Source organism: Bos taurus, chromosome 29 (assembly GCF_002263795.3).
Source record: "Bos taurus isolate L1 Dominette 01449 registration number 42190680 breed Hereford chromosome 29, ARS-UCD2.0, whole genome shotgun sequence".
NCBI classification, from domain to species: Eukaryota; Metazoa; Chordata; class Mammalia; order Artiodactyla; family Bovidae; genus Bos; species Bos taurus.
In genome coordinates, this window is record NC_037356.1 from 38,260,613 (window position 1) to 38,282,789 (window position 22,177).

At 42.8% G+C, this 22,177-nt stretch overlaps 1 pseudogene; it reads right to left on the reverse strand.

Annotated features, from left to right (window-relative positions):
* Nucleotides 1-254: 254 nt before the first annotated feature.
* Nucleotides 255-7,857, reverse strand: LOC100295375 (pregnancy-associated glycoprotein 1-like; annotated as a pseudogene).
* Nucleotides 7,858-22,177: the final 14,320 nt, after the last annotated feature.

Consider the following 22,177-nt stretch of genomic DNA (forward strand, 5'->3'; position numbering starts at 1 on the left):
TGGGCTCCTCTCAACTGTGATTCAGACTTTGTTCTAGATCCTTCCCAATCATTACACCTCCCAGACTCAAACAGAGGCACCCGTTTGTTTCAGCACCATTACGAGTGAAACCTTTTATTCTTTATTGAGAATAGGGTGTCCAGACCACCAAATACAGTTCACAGGCATCCTGGGCAGGAGTACCCTAAGTGTGATTTAGTGTTTGCTCAGAGTGGCCTTACTGATTCCTGAACAATTCCAAGCATTTATACCACCTATGCCAGGACAATTCTGTCATTTCCTCTATCAAAGACTGAGAAAAACAGCCTCAAGAAGACATCACCCAGGATCCAGGTCTCTCTAGATGTCCTCACTTTGCTCTCTTGAAAGCTGGTATAGCAGTGGCCTCTAGTATCTTGGGGGAGTCAGAGACACCCACCAGTCAGCCTGAGCTCTGATGTGTGACTCCCACAAATATCTAGACCCAGCATAATTCTTGGTTCTCTTTCCCTCTTTTGGTAAGTATCATGGGATTTTCCAGTTAGCAGGGGATATGAGAGTTCATCCACAACCAAAAAGGGCCAATACATGAGGTTGCCATGTGGAAGGGTGTGGGGGAGTGGAGGACTCGGAGTTGGGGACACAGAGGAATGATAAACAACAAAGTCCTACTGCAGAGCATAAGGAAATATATTAAATATCCGGTCATAAACCACATGAAAAAGAATAAGAAAAAAATATATATATATATTTCTGTATGTGTATAACTGAGTCACTTTGCTGTGAAGCAGAAATTAATCCAACACTGAGGATTAGCCACACTTCAATAAAATATTTAGAAAAGAATAAGAGTGTCCATAGTTCTTCTCTCTCCCTATTTCTTTCCTTCTGACTCCTGCTCCTTGTTTTCTCTGCAGAGAATGCTGGTTCTCCTCCTGTGTCCCCACAATCCATACTTTATTAAAAAACTTTATTTTGTATAGGAGTATAGCTGATTAATAGTATTCTGAGTTTCAGGTGGACAGTAAAGTGACTCAATAATATGTATCCATGTATCCTTGTCCCAAAGATACCCCTCTCATCCAGGCTGTCATATAACTGAGTGGAATTCCCCGTGCTACACATTAACTCATTGTTGGTTATCCATCTTAAATAGAGCAGTGCCCACAACACATTCTTGAAGACTTAACTTAGGAACTCTGGGAAGCTTCCTTCAGCCCGCAACTCACCCTCTTTGGCCACTCCAGGCTTGGGTGGGTAATGTACTCTGATTCCCCATCCCCACCGGTGAGTCCGTAGCCCTCATCACCCCGAGTAAGTCCCCAGTGCCCCAGTGCAGAGCACCTTGGGATGCCTTTTGCATGGAATCCAGTGCAATTTTCCCTAGAACCAAGCAACCCTCCATATGGCTCCATGAATTTACAGTTTTAGAATTCCTGAAATTCCCTCCCTTCCTCAAAGCCTTCTTTGAGCCCATCAGCCAGCTCTGAACTGCCCTAGGGAGCTGACATGAAGCCTCCACCCTGTGCTGGGGCTGAGAAGTCACTGTGCACCCTTTATTCACATTAACATCCAGCCTCCCCACAGAGGGGTCAGGTATCCCAACTCACAAAGGGGGCACCCGGCCAGAGTTAGGGGAAGATGCATCCGAGAACTAGGGTGACCATGTAATTTATCATCCAAACCAGGAAAACTGTGAGAAGGGAAGGGAGACTGTTAATCCCTATGATGAGACAGCACACTGGGACTGTCCCCAGTCATTCTCCATGTCACATGACTTATTTCAAGGACTGCTAGAGCTGACTTTCCATGTTCATCCAGCTGAGGGTTCAGATAGAACTGAAGCTCTTTGAGGACTGATGACCTGAGTGTTCCCATCTCCTTGTGACTCCCACCATGCCAGCATGGCGTGGTGTCTCCACATTTATTTCAGGATGATCAGTGTCCCACACGGCCCTTTACTCTCAGGTGGTTCGTCTTGTGGGAGGCTCTGGTCAGCCCCAGGGCTCAGCAGCATCTGCAATAGTGTGAGATGGCCTGAAGAGGGCGCCCTCCTCCCAGCAGCAGCCCAAGGTTTCCTGCAAGTTCCTATTTGAGAACCACCCGTCAGGGTTCTCCCCTCATCTTGAGGATGGAGGCTTGAGCTGGGACTGGGTAGTTGATACCATTGATGGTGAAGATAATAGAGGGCAGGGTATTGTCCACAAAACATGAAACGTAGTGCTGTTAGAGAGGGAGGGAGAGAGGTTGGCCCTGGATCCTTCTTGGGGTTGGAGACTGGCAGTGACCCTGGGGCATGACCCCTCACCTCGGACCCCTGTGGCATGGCGCCGCTGAGCTTCTGGATGTTATTGACCAGTCTTCTTGGGCCAAGGATCAGTGATGTTCTGGTATCAACAAGGGCCTTACAGCAGCTGGAACAAACAATAATCTTTCTTTTCATGGAGATGCTGAGAGACATTATGACAAAGCAGGCATCAAGGTCACTCTGAGTCTCCCCAGAGCTGCCCCCTTCCCGACTGTCTTCTAAACAGACCTTTGTCTCTTGCCTTCTTTTCCTTTGTTCCTGACACGGCACCTTCCTTGACATCCTTGAATGCAGTACTGGATTACACCAGGCTCTTTTGCACCTTGACACAAGCTGGTCTTCCTTCCTAGAGGAGCCCCCTCCCCTTTGACTAGCAAATTTCTTCTCATCTTCCAGATTCCAACTTAATTGTCATGGTTTCAGGGAAGTCTTTCTCCCGGTGTTTATCAGTCTCCTTTCTTGACAGTCTCTGTAGACACTTCCTCATGTCTAGCATGTGCCAAAGTCACAATTCACTATGTATGTGTCTCATTTCCTGTGCAGCTACCTTCTTAGATGTGAGAGCATGTTTAATTCTCATTGCCTCCCTAAAGTGCCTGGCAGACAGTGGATGCCCAAGGCTTATCTGTTTAGTGAGTGAATGAAGACTGTGAAAATAATGAATGAGAAACATTCAGAGAGCTGTATCTTGTGGGGAACAATAACGGGTCAATCGCAGAGTGAAGATGGAGATTCATGAGGGCAGCAGATTCTCATAGTGGTGGGAGAGAGGGGCTCCTCTGGGAGATGGTGTCTGCCAGCACTGTTTCTACAACCAGCTCAGACCCTGAGACCCTGGCCAGGAAATACATGACTAGCCCACAGAAACTCCAAAGGACGGGTCAGCTTTTGTCTGAGGGTATCACACAGAATCCTATCAATTATGCCTCTTGTCCTCAGGTCACTTCTGGATCCCACTGTCCTGATTCTTTGTTATAGCCTCTGCCCCACTGTGTGCCCATGAACATGTGGTGTCTTTTTTATTAGTTGCTTTCAAGTCTTAAAACTTCAGCAAATCTCTCTACACTGCTCAGTAGTTGCTCCCTTAGGAGACCAGTTCTCCACATTTGCTCAGGACTTTCCCCATTTTTAAAATGACATTTATCTGTGCTGAGACTCTTCTATGTCCCAGGTAGCCCCGGACAATTGGTCATCTTATACCTCTGTTTAGGCTGGAGAAATTCTCCCTGATCCTCTGTTCAACACACTGTAGAGTCCTCCATCCATGCTCCATGCCTCACAGGGCAGTGGGCACAATCCTCTCCCAGCTGTACAGACCTCTCTGGACCCATTTAGGACCCTGTTCAGAAGGCCTGGGGATTATGGACCCATTGGTTTTTTGCATATCTATCTGTATGTGTGTTTGTTTGTATATGCGTTTGTATGTGTGTTTGTATGTGTCTCTGTGAGTGCTTGTGTGTGTGTGACTAGCTATGCATGTTTATATGTGTCTCTGTGTATGTTTATATGTGTCTGCTTGTGTGTTTCCATGTGTCTATGTGTCTGTCTGTGTCGTTGTGGGTGGTGTATATGTCTGTGTGACTGTGTGTATGAGAATGGATTTGTGTGTGTATGCCTGTGTCCACATACTGTAGTGGGAGCATCACTTGGGCTGACCCTCAGTGGAAGAGGTTGCCGGTCCATGTATACACTCCAGTCGCCCACTTTGATCAATGATATCCAGTTGAGCGCTCCCTGACAGTAGGATTTATCTACCCCACCAAACATCACCACACTGCCTTTCGCCCTGCATATGAGGAGAGAAGAGAGGAGGGGATCCTTGGAAGACAGTAACAACAGCACTGTCTGACAGCTTTGCTGGTCCACCCATCAAGGCCCTAATAAGGTCCCAATACAGATGCAGAAATTGAGTGTAGGAGTGTTTGAGATCAAGACTAAGGTCAGTTCCTGGATAATGAGTGTCACAGAGAAGGTTAGAAACTGAGTCACCTGGCTGCGCTCCACCCACTGTATCTTCTGAAGATGCCCTACCTCCTGCAACCTGAGTGCTCAGACACACTCAGAGGACACGGTGCTGAAGCATAATGGGTTTCTCCTTGTCTAGCTTGTCATTTTTCAGGAAAATCAAAGCCTGGGAGTTCTAAGGGTGTGGGGTCAGGTCACGCAGAGTTGGCTCCACTGGCCTGTGACCTCTACTGTCCAAAGGGCCCCACACTCAGAAGGGACCACACCTCTGCGCTCCACATGTGTCTTCAGCAAGGCCCTTGCTGACTGCACCTCAGTTTCCTCATATGTCTCATGAGCTAATTAGACCACCTGCTGCGTGGGGTTGTTGCAGGATTAAACCAATTATTATCTGAAATGCTTGGAACAGTCTGTGAATATAAAAGTGGGTGCTTTCCCCCCCTCTTCTCGCTTCCAGCAAAATGAACCTTGAACTGCTCGTGGGCAGAGGAGCTGCAAGTCCACACCTCAAGCCACTCTCTGGGTTAGCTAATTTGTTTGCTCATGTGTCACCATGGGCACTGCCTCCCCCAGAACATGATCGTGTGGGTAAGATGGCCAATGTCTATGGGAGTCAGGCTAGGAAGGGTCCTGTCAGATGGTCCTGCATCTGTTTTGCAAAAAGGGGTCACTCCATAGCCAGTCCTGACTCAGCTTCTCTTTAAAGTTTCCTGAACGGTCTCATAAGCAAGAAATCCCTTCATGCTCCCAGATCTAGAGGCAATGCTGAAGGTCTCTTGGGTAGGCCGGAAGGTGGAAGACTTGTAATGTCTGAACCTAACTTGTTTAGCTGCAGACACAAGAGATGAGTGTCATCAGGTGCCAAGAGTGGAAACAGGGTGACAGGGCAAGTGAAGGATGATCCGGGTATGGGGTGTCTATACTCACAACAGGCTGAACTGCGGCAAAGGAGGGAGGGCATCCACAAGTCAGATAAGCCTGTGTCAAATATAACCTGGAATTCCTGAAGGGGTGTTCCAATGGTGATGTTACCTTCATAGAGCATCTACTGAGAGAAGGAGAGAATGGGTTAGTGCAGAACTGGCTACCATCTATTCACAAACTGATGTTTCCTTCTGGGTGCTATATATCTCTTGAGACCACTTTCCAACCACTATGAAGCTCACAGACTTTGATCACAGAGGTGCTTGTTTTTGATTTTTTTTTCCTATGTTACATTGTATGCAGGGTATTGATTTTATGACCAGGTGTTGAAGTAGTACCTCCTGCATTGGAAGCACAGAGGCATAACCACTGGACCTCTAGGACTATTGTACACCCAGAGAAATCCTGGTGCCTTCATTTGAGAAACTCTATAGTCTCTTCAAACCCAGCCTTAGCACCCCTTTCTCCAGGAGGTCCTTCTTGATCAACCCCAGCCACTCCCTCTAAACTCCAACAACATCCAATCAACAACAAACAAGTGATCCTTTCATGTGACATGTATTTACTCTTTGCCTATCTCTCAGGCTGGCATGGGCATTCTTGGAGACAAAATAAGCCCTTTTTCTAATCTGAAAACAGTAAGTGCTGTGTTAGATTCTGATGGCCTTACATGGAATACAGGTTCAGCAACTTTTTACCGCTGTGGTTCTTGCATCTGTGGAAACTGAATTTGTCTGCCTGGTTATTCACAATTGCTTTGCAGTCGGTTCTATCTTCTGATCAGAAATGTTTCACTCTTTATCTGTAACTAGTTGACTGCTTTAGTTCAGAAGGAACTGCTGCTGCTGCTACTAAGTCACTTCAGTTGTGTCCAATTCTATGCAACGCCATAGACAGCAGCCTACCAGGCTCCACCGTCCCTGGGATTCTCCAGGCAAGAACACTGGAGTGGGTTGCAATTTCCTTCTCCAATTCAGGAAAGTGCACAGTGAAAGTGAAGTCACTCAGTCATGTCCAACTCTTAGCGACCCCATGAACTGCAGCCTACCAGGCCTCTCCGTCCTTGGGTTTTTCCAGGCAAGAGGACTGAAGTGGGTCACCATTGCCTTCTACTCAGAAAGAACAATCTCCTTCAAACTAATGACACATCTTTGACACAGAAATGGATGTTTACCTGCCACCTGGTAATTTCTGGGCCCAGTCACCAAGACCAAGAGTTGAGGATGATAGTGCTTTCTCCTCTGTGTGGGGACCCTGTTGTCCAGTTTTTCTGCCTCTTGCAGGAGCCCCAGCCCCAACATCTCACATGGCATCTCCAGATGAGCCCCAGTGCTAGGCTATAGCACCAGGGGACGCTTGGATCACCTCACAAAACACTCACATCCATGATGTTCCTTAGGGGGTGAATAATTATATTTGAGCCACGAGAAGAAATCTGAGACAGTCTGTAAGCATGTTCCTTGAGGAAATTGTTCATAATGTTTTTTTCACTGAAGGTATTTCTCATGGTCTTCATTTTCCTTAAAGGTGTTCTTTCACTGAACATTTGACAAAGAAAACAAAGAAGATGCTACAATTAGCTGTCAGTGTTAAGGTATAACTGTCATTGTAATGGCTCTGTGTATTTTCTAATCATTTTTATGAGTCACCTTATTATAAGAATTTTATGCATATTCCATGGCAAAGACGTATGTTTGAATAAAGATTCTGTTCTGTAAAGTTGGGTAAGCCATATGACCATGTGGGGTCTCATTCTCCCCTTCGGTAAAATGGTGGAATGTAATGACTCAAACCCTCCAAATAGAATATCTTGGGGATAAGTGAAGTGATGGATATAAGGCACCTGATAAATAGGAAGTCTCAACAATGACAGCCATTAGCATTTCTGTTGCCATCCCACTGTATCCTTCACATGGAAGCTCAGGGAAGGAGGTAGAAGGGGGACTCTTATCCTATTTTACAAGGGAGGAATTTGAAATGCAAGAGGCTTGTGAATTGGCTGTGGTCACAGTGCTTGTCAGATACAAAATAATGTATGAGTAGCTCTCCCAATCTTTCTCCAAGTTGAAAGAGAAGACAGAGTTGAAAGAAGAATCCAGGAGATAGGGAACAAGTTCAGAAAATGTAGAAATTTAAAAGAAAACACAACAGAGAGAAATCCACTCACAGAGACTTCTAAAGGGATGGAGAGATAAATGATAGTGATACAGACATAGACATATACACACACTGAAGTATAGAGAGAACGAAAAGGGCATGCTAAATAAAAGGTAGAAAAGTGCTATTGCACAGGACCACACCTACATCTGCATTGACTGTGCACTGAACAATTGCAAGGAGTTCCAATTTCAATAGGTCATGACATGACTGGACCACAGAGTTGTGCAACTATGCAAATCTACACCAAGAACCTTGGGTCCCACAGTTCCTATAGTAAAGTACTTAGCAGGAAAGGGTTGAATTTTAAGATTGTCAGGGAAATATTCCATTCTGTTCTAAACCTGCTGAGTAGAAGAATAATCAGATGAAAAGAAAAATCACAGAAAGGAAGATGATGTGGTGTAAAATCTCCATCCATACATGACTCTGCAATCTGAGAAGGCCACCAGCCCGAGGAGGACAAGTCATTTCATGCTTCTTTCCTGGCTCCAAGGACTCAGGAAAGTTCAGGTTCTTAGCATATAGTGGTGACCCAGAGCCCCTAGTTATATATGTTCTGACATGCCCTAGTTTAGGCCAATAGGTCTGAAACAAACACAAAGGTCTCGATAAAATCTTTACCTTCATCATTGTCCTTGGCTAGTGGACTTTGAAGCTTCTCAGAATACAGAGAATTGAACTGTAATCTCTTCCTTTAAGGTTGGCTGGAAAATCAAACTGATCTGCATGGACATCTAAGAAGATGGGAGAACCTTGCCTACTTGGATTAAAAAAAAAACTGCTAAGAACATCATAAAAATGGACACTAAGGGCCATGCTTGACATTCATCGTTTCATGTCATCTTCCTAGCCACTTCATGAGATATGCATTACTGTCTTCATTGGAGAGGAGATTGCTAGGAGGATAAGTTGTCAAATGGCAAAGTGAAGACTTCAGGGACAGCCCAGGGACATACAACTGGCTTTAGGTAGTGGGTCTAATGGCAGACATCAGGGGCACCTATATTGCCAGTCTGCGTCAAAGATTTAAGACCGAGCAGTACTTCAATTCCATTTTTTCAGTATTGGAAGAAATGTCATATGCATCCACAAGATATTTTATAGCATCCAACAAATGTACAAGGAAGAACTGTGTGCTAGGCTCTGGGTTAAAAGTTTCAAAGTCAAAGTTGATGAAGACAAAAGTAGTCTTTATCTTAAGAGAGCTATCAGTCTAATTCTCAGAAAGTCATGGTCCCCGGAGGCAGGAGATATGATTATAGGACTAGGTGGCCATATTGAACCATGGGCAACACAGACCTTACCACTAGGAGCAGCCTTTCCTCCACTTCACCCATGCTGGAAAGCAGGCCAGTTGGCCATGTTTTCAGGAGAATCGGAAGTTTGGGTATTTATGTACAATCTACTGATTTTAATGTTAGCAACTAATTTTTTTCCCCAAAAACAGTGGGAATGAAATATCCACAGTGGTGTGCTGGAATCAGCCTTCAGTCTCTGCAGGTTTTTAGTTCTCACCTAGAGTTGGGAGTGCAGTGTGGACCGAGTAGAATTTAATTCATGTCGGTTGATTTAAAAAGAGACTGAACGCATATTCAACATGTGTGTTTCCTTTCTATATATAAAGAAAGAACATCAGGGACATACAAACCAACAAAATTTAACTGCTGAAGGTAAATGGATATATTTCTGATATAATTTTCCCATAGGGTCTATGTCATGAAAAATTTTGTCTGCCAAACCAAACATACACAAAAATAAGTTTGAAACGTCTTCCCAATCAAAGAAGACAAAACAACTGTGACAGTCAAGGTAAAGACAATCGTGTTTAATGACTCATCCAGGACTCCCAGGGCCTATTCCTACATGAGATCTATCCATGCCTGTCCCTTGAATAAAACAGGAACCTCTCCTGTTGCCAGGTGTGTTTAGATGGAGCACTGTGACTTAATCCGCATTTTTGCATGTTGCTTACATTCAGTTCTGGTGTTTAAATCCCAACAGGGGGAATATGACATCACTGACAAATGACATACATATATACCCTTTAAACTATGGTGTTGGAGAAGACTCTTGAGAGTCCCTTGGACTGCAAGGAGATCAAACCAGTCCATCCTAAAAAAAAAAAAAAAAAAAAATCAGTCCTGAATATTCACTGGAAGGCCTGATGCTGAACTTGAAGCTCCAATTATTTGTCCACCTGATGGGAAGAACTAACTCATTGGAAAAGAGTCTGATATTAGGAAAGATTGAAGGCAGGAAGAGAAGGGGAAGACAGGATGAGATGTTTGGATGGCATCACCAAGTCGATGGACATGAGCTTGAGTAAGCTCTGGGAGTTGGTGATGCTTAGGGAAGCCTGGCATGCTGCAGTCCATGGCGTTGCAAAGAGATGGACATGACTGAAAGGACTGAACTGAACTGAACAAATTGAGAACAAAGAGACTGATAAATCTAATTGCATCAAGCTCGTGACTAGCTGCCCATAACAACACATTACTTAAGTGGCTTTAAAATTCAGAATTATGACTACATTCAGAGTGGAATATCTTCTAAGGAAAAACAAAAATACTGCCCATCAAAAACAAAACCAAAGAAAATCAAAAGAAAAACAGGAAAGAAATCTGAAACTATATTCAACAACTTATTGTTCCTCATAACTTCTGTTATTGTGACAGAATCCTATGCATGTTAACAGGTAAAAGCAAGACAGTACTTAAAACTAATGTTCTGAAGTAATCCTTTCAGTGGCTAGAAAAAGAGGTTCACACATACCATAAAGAAGTTTAATTAAAACTCTGCTATCTTAAATCTTGAACTGGAAGCAATTTTGTACCAAATATTATATTCATTCTTATTGTATTTTTTTAAGGAAAATGTGTACTTCCTACTCTGACCAATGTAAAGCCTACAAGCAATGACAGCTTGATAACAGTGACTATTCTGAGGTCTAACATGTAGCTTCTAAATACGTTTCCTATCAGACAATGCATGGATTCTTAAAGAGATGGCTGATTTCAGGACTGGGTAAAGAAATGCACAAAATAATCTTGGGAATCGTGAAGGACCAGAAAGTTAAGGGGCTTCAAAGACCAATGGGGACTGGACAGAAAGTATAGGAATCCAAATGAAAAGACCAAATATCTACCAATTTGCTGGGCAGAATCATGTTTCTGCTTCTCAACACACTGTTTATGTTTCTCATAGCTTTCCTGCCAAGAAGCAAACGCCTTCTGATATCATGACTGCTGGCACCATCCATAGTTGTTTTAGAGGCTAAGATGAAGAAATCTGTCAGTGCGTCCACCTTTTGTCCTTCTATTTTCCATGAAGGATGAGGCTGGATCCCATGATCTTAGTTTTCTAAAATTTAATTTTAAGCTGGCCAAATGTGTCCAAATGGTAAAAGGCAACATCTAATTTGTTGCTGTGAGAGATTCCTGGGGCACCAACTCACCATTCTGAGCACTGAGAAAGGAAAATAATCATCTATATTTATGCTATTTTTGTTTCTATTAAGCATATGTTATGTAACTACAAACAGTTCCAGGAAAACAAGCTAGACTGTCCCTTCTAGGGGTGATGAGAGAGTGACGGGGAGCAGCTATAATACAGATGAAGCCTCACTCACTGGCCTGAAGCTCACCTCCTGCTGTGGAGGTCTGGTTCCTGATAGACCTTGGACTGCTGCTGGTCCTGACCCACTGTGCTGGTATTGTGGACTCATGCTCTAAACCCAATTGTGGGACATTCTGTAAGACAAACCACCTTGCTTCTGCCCAGTTTCTGAACAAATAAATGGCATTATAATTGGGAGAGAAATAGTTATTTAGTATTAAAGGAGAACAACCAAGTGCAACATATGACAACATTCTTTCCATAAACTGTGAAAACTGCTTTTTGAGAATCAGGGACATTTGTACATGGACTGGATATTAGATGCTATTTTTATTGGGAACAAATGAGCATTTTTTTCACATCCTATCATTTTACCCCAAATACTCATTATATATTTTGTGAAATGGTCATCTTGTCCCTAAAACACTTCAGGAAAAGCAAATAAGGAGTAAAACAGTGAATGAAATGAGGGTCTGTCTTGATTTAAAAACAGACCTGCATAGCTGCTATGGATTGAATTGTGTCCACTTTGACTCCCAATGTGATGGTATTAGGAAGTAGGGCCTTTGGGAGGTATGCAAGTTGACATGGGGTTTTGATGGTGTCCCTCTAGATGGGATTACCCTCTCCCCCTCTTTTTCTCTCTTATTTTCCCTCTTCCTCCTTCCCTTCGACCACCACAAATGAGAACATAGCAAGAAGAAAAAGATCTGATGCAAGTCAAGAATATCTTCACCCGGAACTCAATTGTCCACCACATTGAAGTTGCATAGTCTCTGGTCTATGAAAACCTGTGGGACTAAGAGGTTAGTTTTGTAGTTATTGATGCCAAATGATGAAATATAGGGTTCATGACACTCTTCCTTCTTATATTTGTTATGTTTGAAATAGTTTTGTAGTAAGAAGTTTATAGAATGAAGTTTCTGTCTTAGTGATACCCTGAGGGGCCCAAGATAGCAGATTTAGACAGGTCCCCAATGAGTGAGTGTTTGGAGGACCACATGCTCCTTGCTCCAACTCTTCTCTTGTCATCTGAAAACCATCCCCCGATACCTGACAACCTTACCTCCAACTCTATCTGCATCTCCACTCCCCTGCTAAGCTACTGAGTCATCTAGTTGGAGATCTAGATGATTCAGGACAGGATCTAGAAGGAGAAGGAATGCAGACATTTTTAGAAAAAATGATCTGGGCAATCCTCTTCTTAGTTTTCCCTTCTTTATTGCCATCTGCAAGTGAGGGATAGGGCCTGGGTAGAGAGGAAGCCACAAGTGAGACTGCATGGATATTTGCAGAAGGGAGGAGGAATTCACAACCCAATAAGCAGGAGGTGGGCAGCTACCCAGGACCCAGGAGGGAAGGAAGAAGCACTGGGAAAAGAATAGTGCCTACCTGAGGGGCAGATCTACCTGAGTCTTCCTGTTAAACTTGGAGGTTGTGTCCTTCCTGCTTTAATTTCTGCTCCAGATGTGCAGGGGATAGAGCTGTACTCACTGCTAATGAGTCATGGGGAGAGGGACAGCCTCCCCCAGGAGCCCTTTGATTCCACTCTAACTGTGGGTATAATCCCAAGCCAGAGAGCAAATGGCAGGTCATCCAAAAGATGACCTACTTTAAATGGTATTTACAATACTACAAAATTTGTCTAAGAGTCCTGGCATATCTTTTTCCCAGAGTTTTTTTAGGAGAGATGATTCATTAGCCTAATTTGGGTTCTGCTGAGGAATCTACAAGCTTCCCCATTGGTAACTTCTGACTTATAACCACCTGATCTCATCCCATAGAACCCAAATGATGGTAAGTTCCAGTGGGCAAGGCCTCTAAAGTCCTCGGTGTCACAACAGCTGTGTGCCAAGTGGTCTACCACTCCCAGTCCTGAGCCCAGGACCCATGAACATCACCAGACAGTTACAGCCCCCTGCCCACCTGTGGCAGCCTCAGCACCATCAGCAGGACACACCTCTGAGACACTTGTCCACTGGTTGGCACTGAGCTTCAGTCTGGAACAAGTGTTCTGGAGCAAGTCCAGTCTTCCTCATCTAAGAGATGGGAAACTGAACCCTGGGGTGTATGGCTCACCTTAAGGCTGCAGGTAAGTTAGTGAAGACTTGGGACCAAGGAACTCTGCTTCCCAGGCTAAGAGACTTCCAGGAAGGGAAAGATGAGAGAAAGCTCAATTGTGTCCACTGCTTGGTAGCTCTCAGATATCTGCAAGCACCAGAGTGGAAATTCCTTTCCCTTTGCCCCTCAAGTCTCTTTCTGATTTTATCAGCAGACCTGCCTCCATGTAGCAGCAGGAAAGCAAAATTCAGGGCTGTTTCTTCTGGGTTCCAGGCACAGTGCGGGTGGCCCAGCTGTAGTGACCCCAGGAGGCAGTCCTGCAGGTGGTGACTGACTCACTCCCAACTCAGAATCCAAAGAGCTCCCGCTCCTCATTCACACAACACAGACCTTGGGTGACTGGATAACATGCACCTGCATTCAAGAGAGAAATGTTCCTTTCTCAGCCTTCTGGTAACTTAGAAAGTGTCATATATTTCCTCAGGGAACCCCTGGCTAAGCGAGGCTGGGGTCCGAGGCTAGCCTGCATGAAATAGATGTGTTCCCTCTTTGATGCTCAAAATAGTCCTTGGAGCTTCAAAGGCCTTTGGAGGGTTATAGTCACACTTATGTTTTTTCAGGACTTTGCTTTTTGAATCTGGTTGGAGAAAAGGGATAGAAACACAGGACAAGGCTGGACATCTCTGGGTCGCAGCTGACTCTGAGTTGACTCCCAGCCACCAGGCTTCACAGTCAGGTGCTGCTGTTATTCATAAGCCACCTTTGAATAAGGAATAGAGCAAAGAGTATTTGGGCAGAGAGCAGTGTGGTCAAATGGCCCTGGGAATCACACAGGGCAAGATGAAACAAGAGTCATTACTTGTTTCTTTGCTCTATTGGTTCCTTGGCATTTCTACTCCTGAGAACAAGTACATGGAAATAGTCAGAGGTATTGGTGGTGCCCCTGGCACCTGATGCTCTTGGTGATAACCAGTTTGTGAACACGTCCCTGAGTTCATAGCATATTCAGCCTCGTGATAGGCCCAGCTTCTCCCTTCTTGTTGGGGGGTGGGTGACATGGCTCATTGATGCTAACTCACAACTGAAACATGGGATGAGGTCATAGTGGTTGACCTGTAGGCCAAGTTCCAAGCATGGAAGGAAGGCTGGCAGTGGAGGGTAGCCATTTATTAAGCTTGGTTACCTTAGTCCTTAGCAGGGGCTATTTCCCACATCTACAATGTTTTTCTCCCAGCTTTTTGCATGGCCAGGTCCTTCTCAACATTTAGCATCATCTCAAATGAGTCTCTCTCAGGCTTGCTTTCCCTGGCCACTGCACTCTCACAGCACAGACACTCATCCAAAAAGTTCCTAGACCCTTCCCTAAGTCAAAACAATAATTATAGTTAACAAAGTGAAAAGGTGGGAGAGGTTTGAGAGTTTGAGATTAATATATGTATGCTATATGTATACTACTTTATTTAATAGATAATCAACAAAGAACTACTGTACAGCACAGGAGTTCTGCTCAATAGTGTAATATCCTGTATGGGAAAAGAATCTAAGAAACAATGGGTACGTATGTATGTATAAGGGAATTAATTTCCCATACAACTAATATTAATACAATGCTGTAAATAAAATACACTCCTATATAAATTAAAACCACAATTTTTGGTTAAAAAATGCTTACATGTAGAGACTCATGGAGTTCTTTAGATTCGCAGGATTTCAGACATGATGCTGGAGAAGGCAGGCTGGTTGCAGAAATCTAGACATTATCTGAGATTGCCTTTTACTGAGCTTTGTTGTCTTTTGCTTCTAGTATCACCTTTGATCTGTCCTTGGAGGATCTAATACAAGGGCTTGGAGACACCAGCTGGGTGTTAGTTGAAGGATGAGAGGGAGGTGCTAGTGGGAGAGTGAAATCCCAGCAACCTAGCCTTGGGTTGGGGCACGTTTGAGGCACAACTTATATCCCAAGTTCCCTGTGAAAACAGGCTGTAGGTTCCCTCTCCATGACTTGCATGAAATCAGACCCAGACTGGTTTCATCCGTTTTCATGTCCTGCTTCCCCTTGACCTCACTGGTTTCTCTGGGAGAAATTTTTTTTTTTTTTTTAAATTTTCATAGCACTAGGTCTTCATTGCAGAGAAGGCAAGGCAATGGCACCCACTCCAGTACTCTTGCCTGGAAAATCCCATGAACAGAGGAACCTGGAAGGCTGCAGTCCATGGGGTCACTAAGGGTCAGAAAGGACTCAGCTACTTCACTTTCACTTTTCACTTTCATTCATTGGAGAAGGAAATGGCAACCCACTCCACTGTTCTTGCCTGGAAAATCCCAGGGACAGGGGAGCCTGATGGGCTGTCGTCTATGGGGTCATACAGAGTTGGACATGACTGAAGTGACTTACAAGCAGCAGCAGGTCTTCATTGCTGCTTGTGATTTCTCTATTTGCAGCGAGCAGGGGCTACTCGGTAATGGCAGTGCACTGGCTTTTCAATCCTGTGCTTCTCTTAATGTAGATCACAGGCTCTAGGGCACTCAGGCTCAGTAGTTGTGGCCAAGGGGTTAGTTGACATGGGGCATTTGGAATCTTCACAAACCATGTCTTAAACACATATCTTAAACACTGGATCAAAAGGAAAACACTCTGGAAGGAATTTGAAATAAATCACTTTTACATGAAACTTGGCACCATGGCCTATTTATGAGGAGACTGATAGAGGATTGTCCTTACTTCAAGGAACCTCCTGAGGTCAGGACTGATTGAGGTTCCCCTCCCAAGGGTTCCTACAGGATATTGAAGCTCTCCTGCCATGTGGCTTTGTCCTTGCTTGAGTTTCTGAATCCCACTCTAGAGCACAGCTTCCAGAGGGCAGGGCTGTCACTTGACTCACTTGCAAGTATACATCAGTAGATATTGTCTCATTCAGACCCTAATGTCAAGACAAGGCTAACACAAAGATCAGTTATTTTATTATGAGTGTTAGGTTACAGGTTCAATGAGTAATCAAACCTTAATAACATTGTCTTATATACAATATAATTTCAACCTAGATAGCATATTGAAAAATAGAGATATTACTTTGCCAACAAAGGTCCGTCTAGTCAAGGTTATGGTTTTTCCAGTGGTCATGTATGGATGTGAGAGTTGGACTGTGAAGAAAGCTGAGCGTGAAAGAATTGATGCTTTTGAACTGTGGTGTTGGAGAAGACTCTTGAGAGTCGCTTGGACTGCAGCCACTCCTTTCTGAAGGGGATCAGCCCTGGGATTTCTTTGGAAGGAATGATGCTAATGCTGAAACTCCAGTACTTCAGCCACCTCATGCAAAGAGTTGACTCACTGGAAAAGTCTCTGATACTTGGAGGGATTGGGGGCAGGAGAAGAAGGGGACGACAGAGGATGAGATGGCTGCATGACATCACTGACTAATGGACGTGAGTCTGAGTGAACTCTGGGAGTTGGTGATGGACAGGGAGGCCTGGTGTGCTGCAATTTATGGGGTTGAAAAGTCAGACACGACTGAGCGACTGAACTGAACTGAACTGAATTTCAATTCTCTGTCATGTAATGTTAGTTCAGGTCTCTCCACAGAGATGAGGGCCCACTTCTTTCTTGTCACATCTTCCACATATTCTACTTACCTCTGGTCTAACATGGCTACTCCAGCATTATAATGACAGCACTCCTGTCATTATATCTGCATTCCAGCTAATGGGACAGAAAATAATACTTCCATTTGGAAGTGAGATATCACATCTATTCAAATTCCACTGGCCAAAGTATCTTCCTTGGTCATGGCATTCCTGGGAATGGTGGGCACACAGAAGGGCAGGGGAATGTGATCCTATTTCAGAACATGCATAGTGCGTAACAAAGGCCACCACCTTTCATTCACGTCTTTGTAATTCATTCTTCTTTGATTCTCCCCACAGAGCTCTCAGTCTGTTTTGGCCTGTAAATATGGATATGGATGAGGTTATAAGAGAGGACATGGCCCAGGCTGTACAAATATGGAGAAAAAAAGAAAGGAAAGAAGATCAGTTCAGTTCAGTTCAGTTGCTCAGTCATGTCTGACTCTTTGTGATCCCATGAATCGCACAACGCCAGGCCTCCCTGTCCATCACCAACTCCGGGAATTCACTCAGACTCACATACTTCATGTTAGTGATGCCATCCAGCCATCTCATCCTCTGCCGTCCCCTTCTCCTCCTGCCCCCAATCCCTCCCAGTGTCAGAGTCTTTTCCAATGAGTCAACTCTTCGCATGAGGTGGCCAAAGTACTGGAGTTTCAGCTTTAGCACAATTCCTTCCAAAGAAACCCCAGGGCTGATCTCCTTCAGAATGGACTGGTGGGATCTCCTTGCAATCCAAGGGATTCTCAAGAGTCTTCTCCAACACCACAGTTCAAAAGCATCAATTCTTCGGTGCTCAGCTTTCTTCACAGTCCAACCCTGAGATTCATACATGACCACTGAAAAAACAATAGCCTTGACTAGACGGACCTTTGTTGGCCAAGTAATGTCTCTACTTTTCAATATGCTATCTAGGTTGGTAATAACTTTCCTTCCAAGGAGTAATCGTCTTTTAATTTCATGGCTGCAGCAACCATCTGCAGTGATTTTGGAGCCCCCAAAATAAAGTCTGACACTGTTTTCACTGTTTCCCCATCTATTTCCCATGAAGTGATGGGACCAAATGCCATGATCTTAGTTTTCTGAATGTTGAGTTTTAAGCCAACTTATTCACTCTCCTCTTTTATCTTCATCAACAGGCTTTTTAGTTCCTCTTCACTTTCTGCCATAAGGGTGGTGTCATCTGCATATCTGAAGTTATTGATATTTCTCCCGACAATCTTGATTCCAGCTTGTGCTTCTTTCAGCCCAGCATTTCTCATGATGTACTATGAAAGAAGATAAAAATGTATAAATATTGAAAATCTAAACTAAAGCATGCTTATAATCATAATTTTGCATTTATACAATTTAGGTATAATGGTTGATGAATGAATTCATAAAATAAAAAATAAGAGAAATGTAAAATATAAACATATTCACTAAACCCAACAAAATAGTAAAGCTATATCGTATTAAACACATAGTAGTATCAGGATTAAGTTTGGGTGTACATTGCATAAAACTAAAGCAACTATAACTTTAGCAAGATAAACTTGATTTTTCTTTCCCACTGAAAAAAAGCTGGAGGTGGGCAAGCCAGAGGTTGTGTGCTATCCATCCCCAAGGTTACATGATTGTCCAATACAACTGCAGGAGTTCCAGCCATCACAACTAAAATCCAGAAAACACTTAGGAAGTAGGTGGGGAAGGGAAAAGTTCCATCTCTCAGCTCAGCTCCTTGAAAGCAGTCTTCTAAGAAATCCCTCTTACAGATCTGCTTGCATCTCTAAGACACCTGTCATGAGCACGGGTGTGTAGGAAGTGCAGTCCTGTAGATATTGGGCTCGTAGCTATATAACAATATTTTAACTTTTGAAAGAGAAGCAGAGAATAGATCATTTTGTAGGTAGCCTGCAGAGCGTGCCTTAAAGAACAACAACAACAAAAAAGAATGGAATAGGCTGAACAGCTGGGCACAGGGTAGAAGCCAGGAGAAAGGAGCAGCAATGAGAAACAGCTAGATGGATCTGAACTGTGTCCCAGAAAATAGAGGCAGACTGGTCAGTAGAGATCTAATAAGGACTGAAGTGAGGATTACGCATAACACATGACCCAATATGGTTTAAAAACTGCTTTTTCAACTCACGTTTCAAATCTCTCTCAATTCTTCAGCTTCTAAATACCTTGTCGTTGTTACCTCACATTCTGACCTACCTGTCTCACCTTCCTTATTTCTGTTCACATCACTTCTCCATCTAGTCCACCAGCATTACAACATCCAGCATTGAGAACTTAGCAACACTTTCTAGAAGTGGGTAGAAACACAATGACTATTTCTACTTTAGTATTTATTTGTCCTGATCAAGGTCTTTTGCAAAGACTGAAATGGCTAGAATTATGGAGATCTCATGTTTCCTGTAAAATCCCAACCAATAATGTGACTTCCTTGGACCTGGAGGGGATGTGTTCACTTTTGGATCCACAGGTCTTAGCAGAACAGTAAGTCCCCTGTATATGAACAAGTTACATTTGAAAAGGGTGTTCAAAAATCCAAATTTCTTCATAAATCCAGCAAATTTCCTTAGGTAGCCAACTAAGACAATTGGCTATATATTACTCTAGTTTAATAGCTTTATGATACTTTTCACACAAATAATACATTAAAAACAAAGACCATAAAAGAAACACTTTTAGTCTTGCAGTACATGGATAGGGCATGGCAACCCACTCCAGTATTCTTGTCTGGAGAATCCCCATGGCAAGAGGAGCCTGGCGGACTGCAGTCCAGATGTTGAAAATTCAGACACAGCTGAGCAACTCTGCACACTTTTAAAAATAGAATAGTAGTACCATCTACATTACCACTGCATTTATGCTTCCTTGCAGACAGCGTAGGCTTGAAATAAAAGCCCTGCACTATTGTACTCCATACAGTTCTGTACAGTAAGGTACACAAATGTACACCAACTTGTCTTGGATGTGCCCACAACAATGTGTGTCAGATCTGTGAACTAACTGATGTGATTGCACATGCAAATGTACTTTTACATATTTGAAAGTTTTCTACTTGAACATTTGCATGTAACAAACTTGCTACACAGGTTTTCAGTGAATGTATGTAGTGAAGGAACAAGAGAGGAGAGTAAGGCGCTGCCTGTTCTTTCCCTTTTTGCTTGTATTATGGCCACTCTGAATAGGAATTTCATTGGTTGTAATTGAGGCCCAGTGTATGGGAACATGGCTGCAAGTGACGGAAGACCAGAATCCCAGGAGGTAGGACAAGAGCCGTGGTTGGTTGAAAAGAGCCAAGAGTGCGATATAGGAGGAAACAAGTTTTCACTGGTTTATGTGAAAGACTCGGAAAATATCATCTGGCTTTGTGTGTAGTGATTGAGCTGTGGGTTAGAGGAGCAGTCCCTGTTGCCCAGGATGCGCAAGAGAGGAGAAGAGAGAGGAAACTGAACCCTGAAAATCAAACATGTATGTCTAGCATTGTCTATGTATGTCAAGTATGTTTAATATTGAAGAGATGTAATTCCTGTCAATTTATCTGCTCCCTCCTGAAAAGAATTAGAGTTGTAAAAGAGGGAAGGTCCACACTATGCTAGCACCTTATTCTTCTTCTGTCCAGCGAACATTGATTTCTAATGCCATTTCTTTATAAACAGAGGATGATTGAAGTCTTTTAATTTATTGTTCCATATAAACTTTTGGTGCTGTTCTGTGCCCAAGCACATGGGGCCTTGAGGCCTGGCAGGCTCTGTTTTGGCTGCACAGTGCAGTGTATGGGGATCTGCTGTCATCTGGGCCCTGGGTTATATCTTCAGTCTTGGTTCACATTTGAGGGGTTAACTCTAGTTGGGTTTAATTCTATCATCTTGCTCTTTATCTTCAGTTTATCCCATGTTCTTTCTTTCCACGTCTCTTTTTATCCCTGACTTTTCTGTAATTGAGTAGTTTTTCTGATTCCCTTTTATATCCTTTGTCACTTTATTAACTGTAACTGTTTTTTAAGTAGTTTTAAGATCCATGGTATGCATCTTTAACTTGCCAGTATATCGTTATTAATTATGATAATTATTAAATTATTTATTTATTTATCATTTTTTTTTGCCTGTACTGGGTCTTAGTGTGGCACTCAGGATCTTCTTTGTGGTAGGAACTCTCTATTTGAGGAGAGCAAGCTCAGTACTTTCAGCCTGTAAACTCTATTTGAGACAATCAAGCTTAGTTGCTCAGTGGCATGTGAGATCTTAGTTCCCTGGCAAAAGAACAAAACTTTGCCATTTGCAAATGCTTTGCATTGCAAAGCAGATCCTTAACCACTGGACCACCAAAGAAGTCCTTATATTTACCTTTTAATACATATTATATGTTTATCATTTTGGGTACTGTTCATTCCCCCTGTAGATCCAGATTTTCACTTCGTTTTAAATTCCTTCTGACTTGAGACCTTTTAAAAAAAAATATTACATTGGTCTGTTTGTGGTGATGCAGTCTTGTAGTTGTTGTATGTCAGAGAAAGTATTTTATCTTGTTTTTGATATGTATTTTCCTTGGGTATAGAATTCTGAGTCAATTGTGTTTCTCTCAGCATTTAAGATGTGGTGCCAGTGTCCCCTGGCTAACATTGTTTCATTTGCCTAATCTGCTGTCATCCCCATTTGTTAGTTCTACTGTGTCTGTTTTTCCTTCTGGTTACATTTATTTGGTTGATTGTCTTAAACCATGAATTATGATGTGTCTTTGTAGAGTTGTCTTATTTCTTGTCCTTGAATTAATTGCTTCTGAGTTAATGGATTTAAAGCTTTCATCATTCCTGAAAATTTTTCAGCCAGTAATTATGAAGTTCTTTGCTCTATTCTCCTGTCTTTCACTTCCTGTGGGATTCCATTTACATATATTTTAGCACTCTTAAAGTTACTTCAAAGCTCTCTGATGCACAATAAATTTTTTTTCCACAGTCTTTGCATTTCTATTTTACATGTCTCTATTTAACATACTCAATATTCTTTAGCTTCATGAATATAAGGATTATTGATGTAGTAAGCATTTTAATGTCCTTCCCTGATAATTATGTAATATATATTTTACTTGTATTTTTACCAAGATTTTTCTCTCGTTGTGGACATTTTCTTGCTTCTTTACACATCTGGATTTTTTCTTTTTAAATTTATTTATTTATCTTAGGGGATAATTACATTACAAAACTGAGATTAAACTAGGACAAATAATTTCACAATTTTTATGGAAATTTTAAATTGGATTGTGGATGTGGTCACTTTACCTTTGGACACTTGATTTTTTTTTCTTAATTTTTATAAATTATTCCTTTCACTGTTTGCAAACACTGTTAATTTCTTGAAAACAATTGCATTTTTTGAAGGCTTGCTGTAAAGTTTTTTAAGCTGAGATGAAACCAGCCTTTAGACCAGGTTTACTATTCCCCACTAGCAAGGCAATATTGTCTTCATGGCCCTATTGATCTCATGGGAATTATGAGTAATTTGGGGGGCAGTCCTAAGGTGACAGAGGAATAGGACAGGGAGACCAATTTCTCCT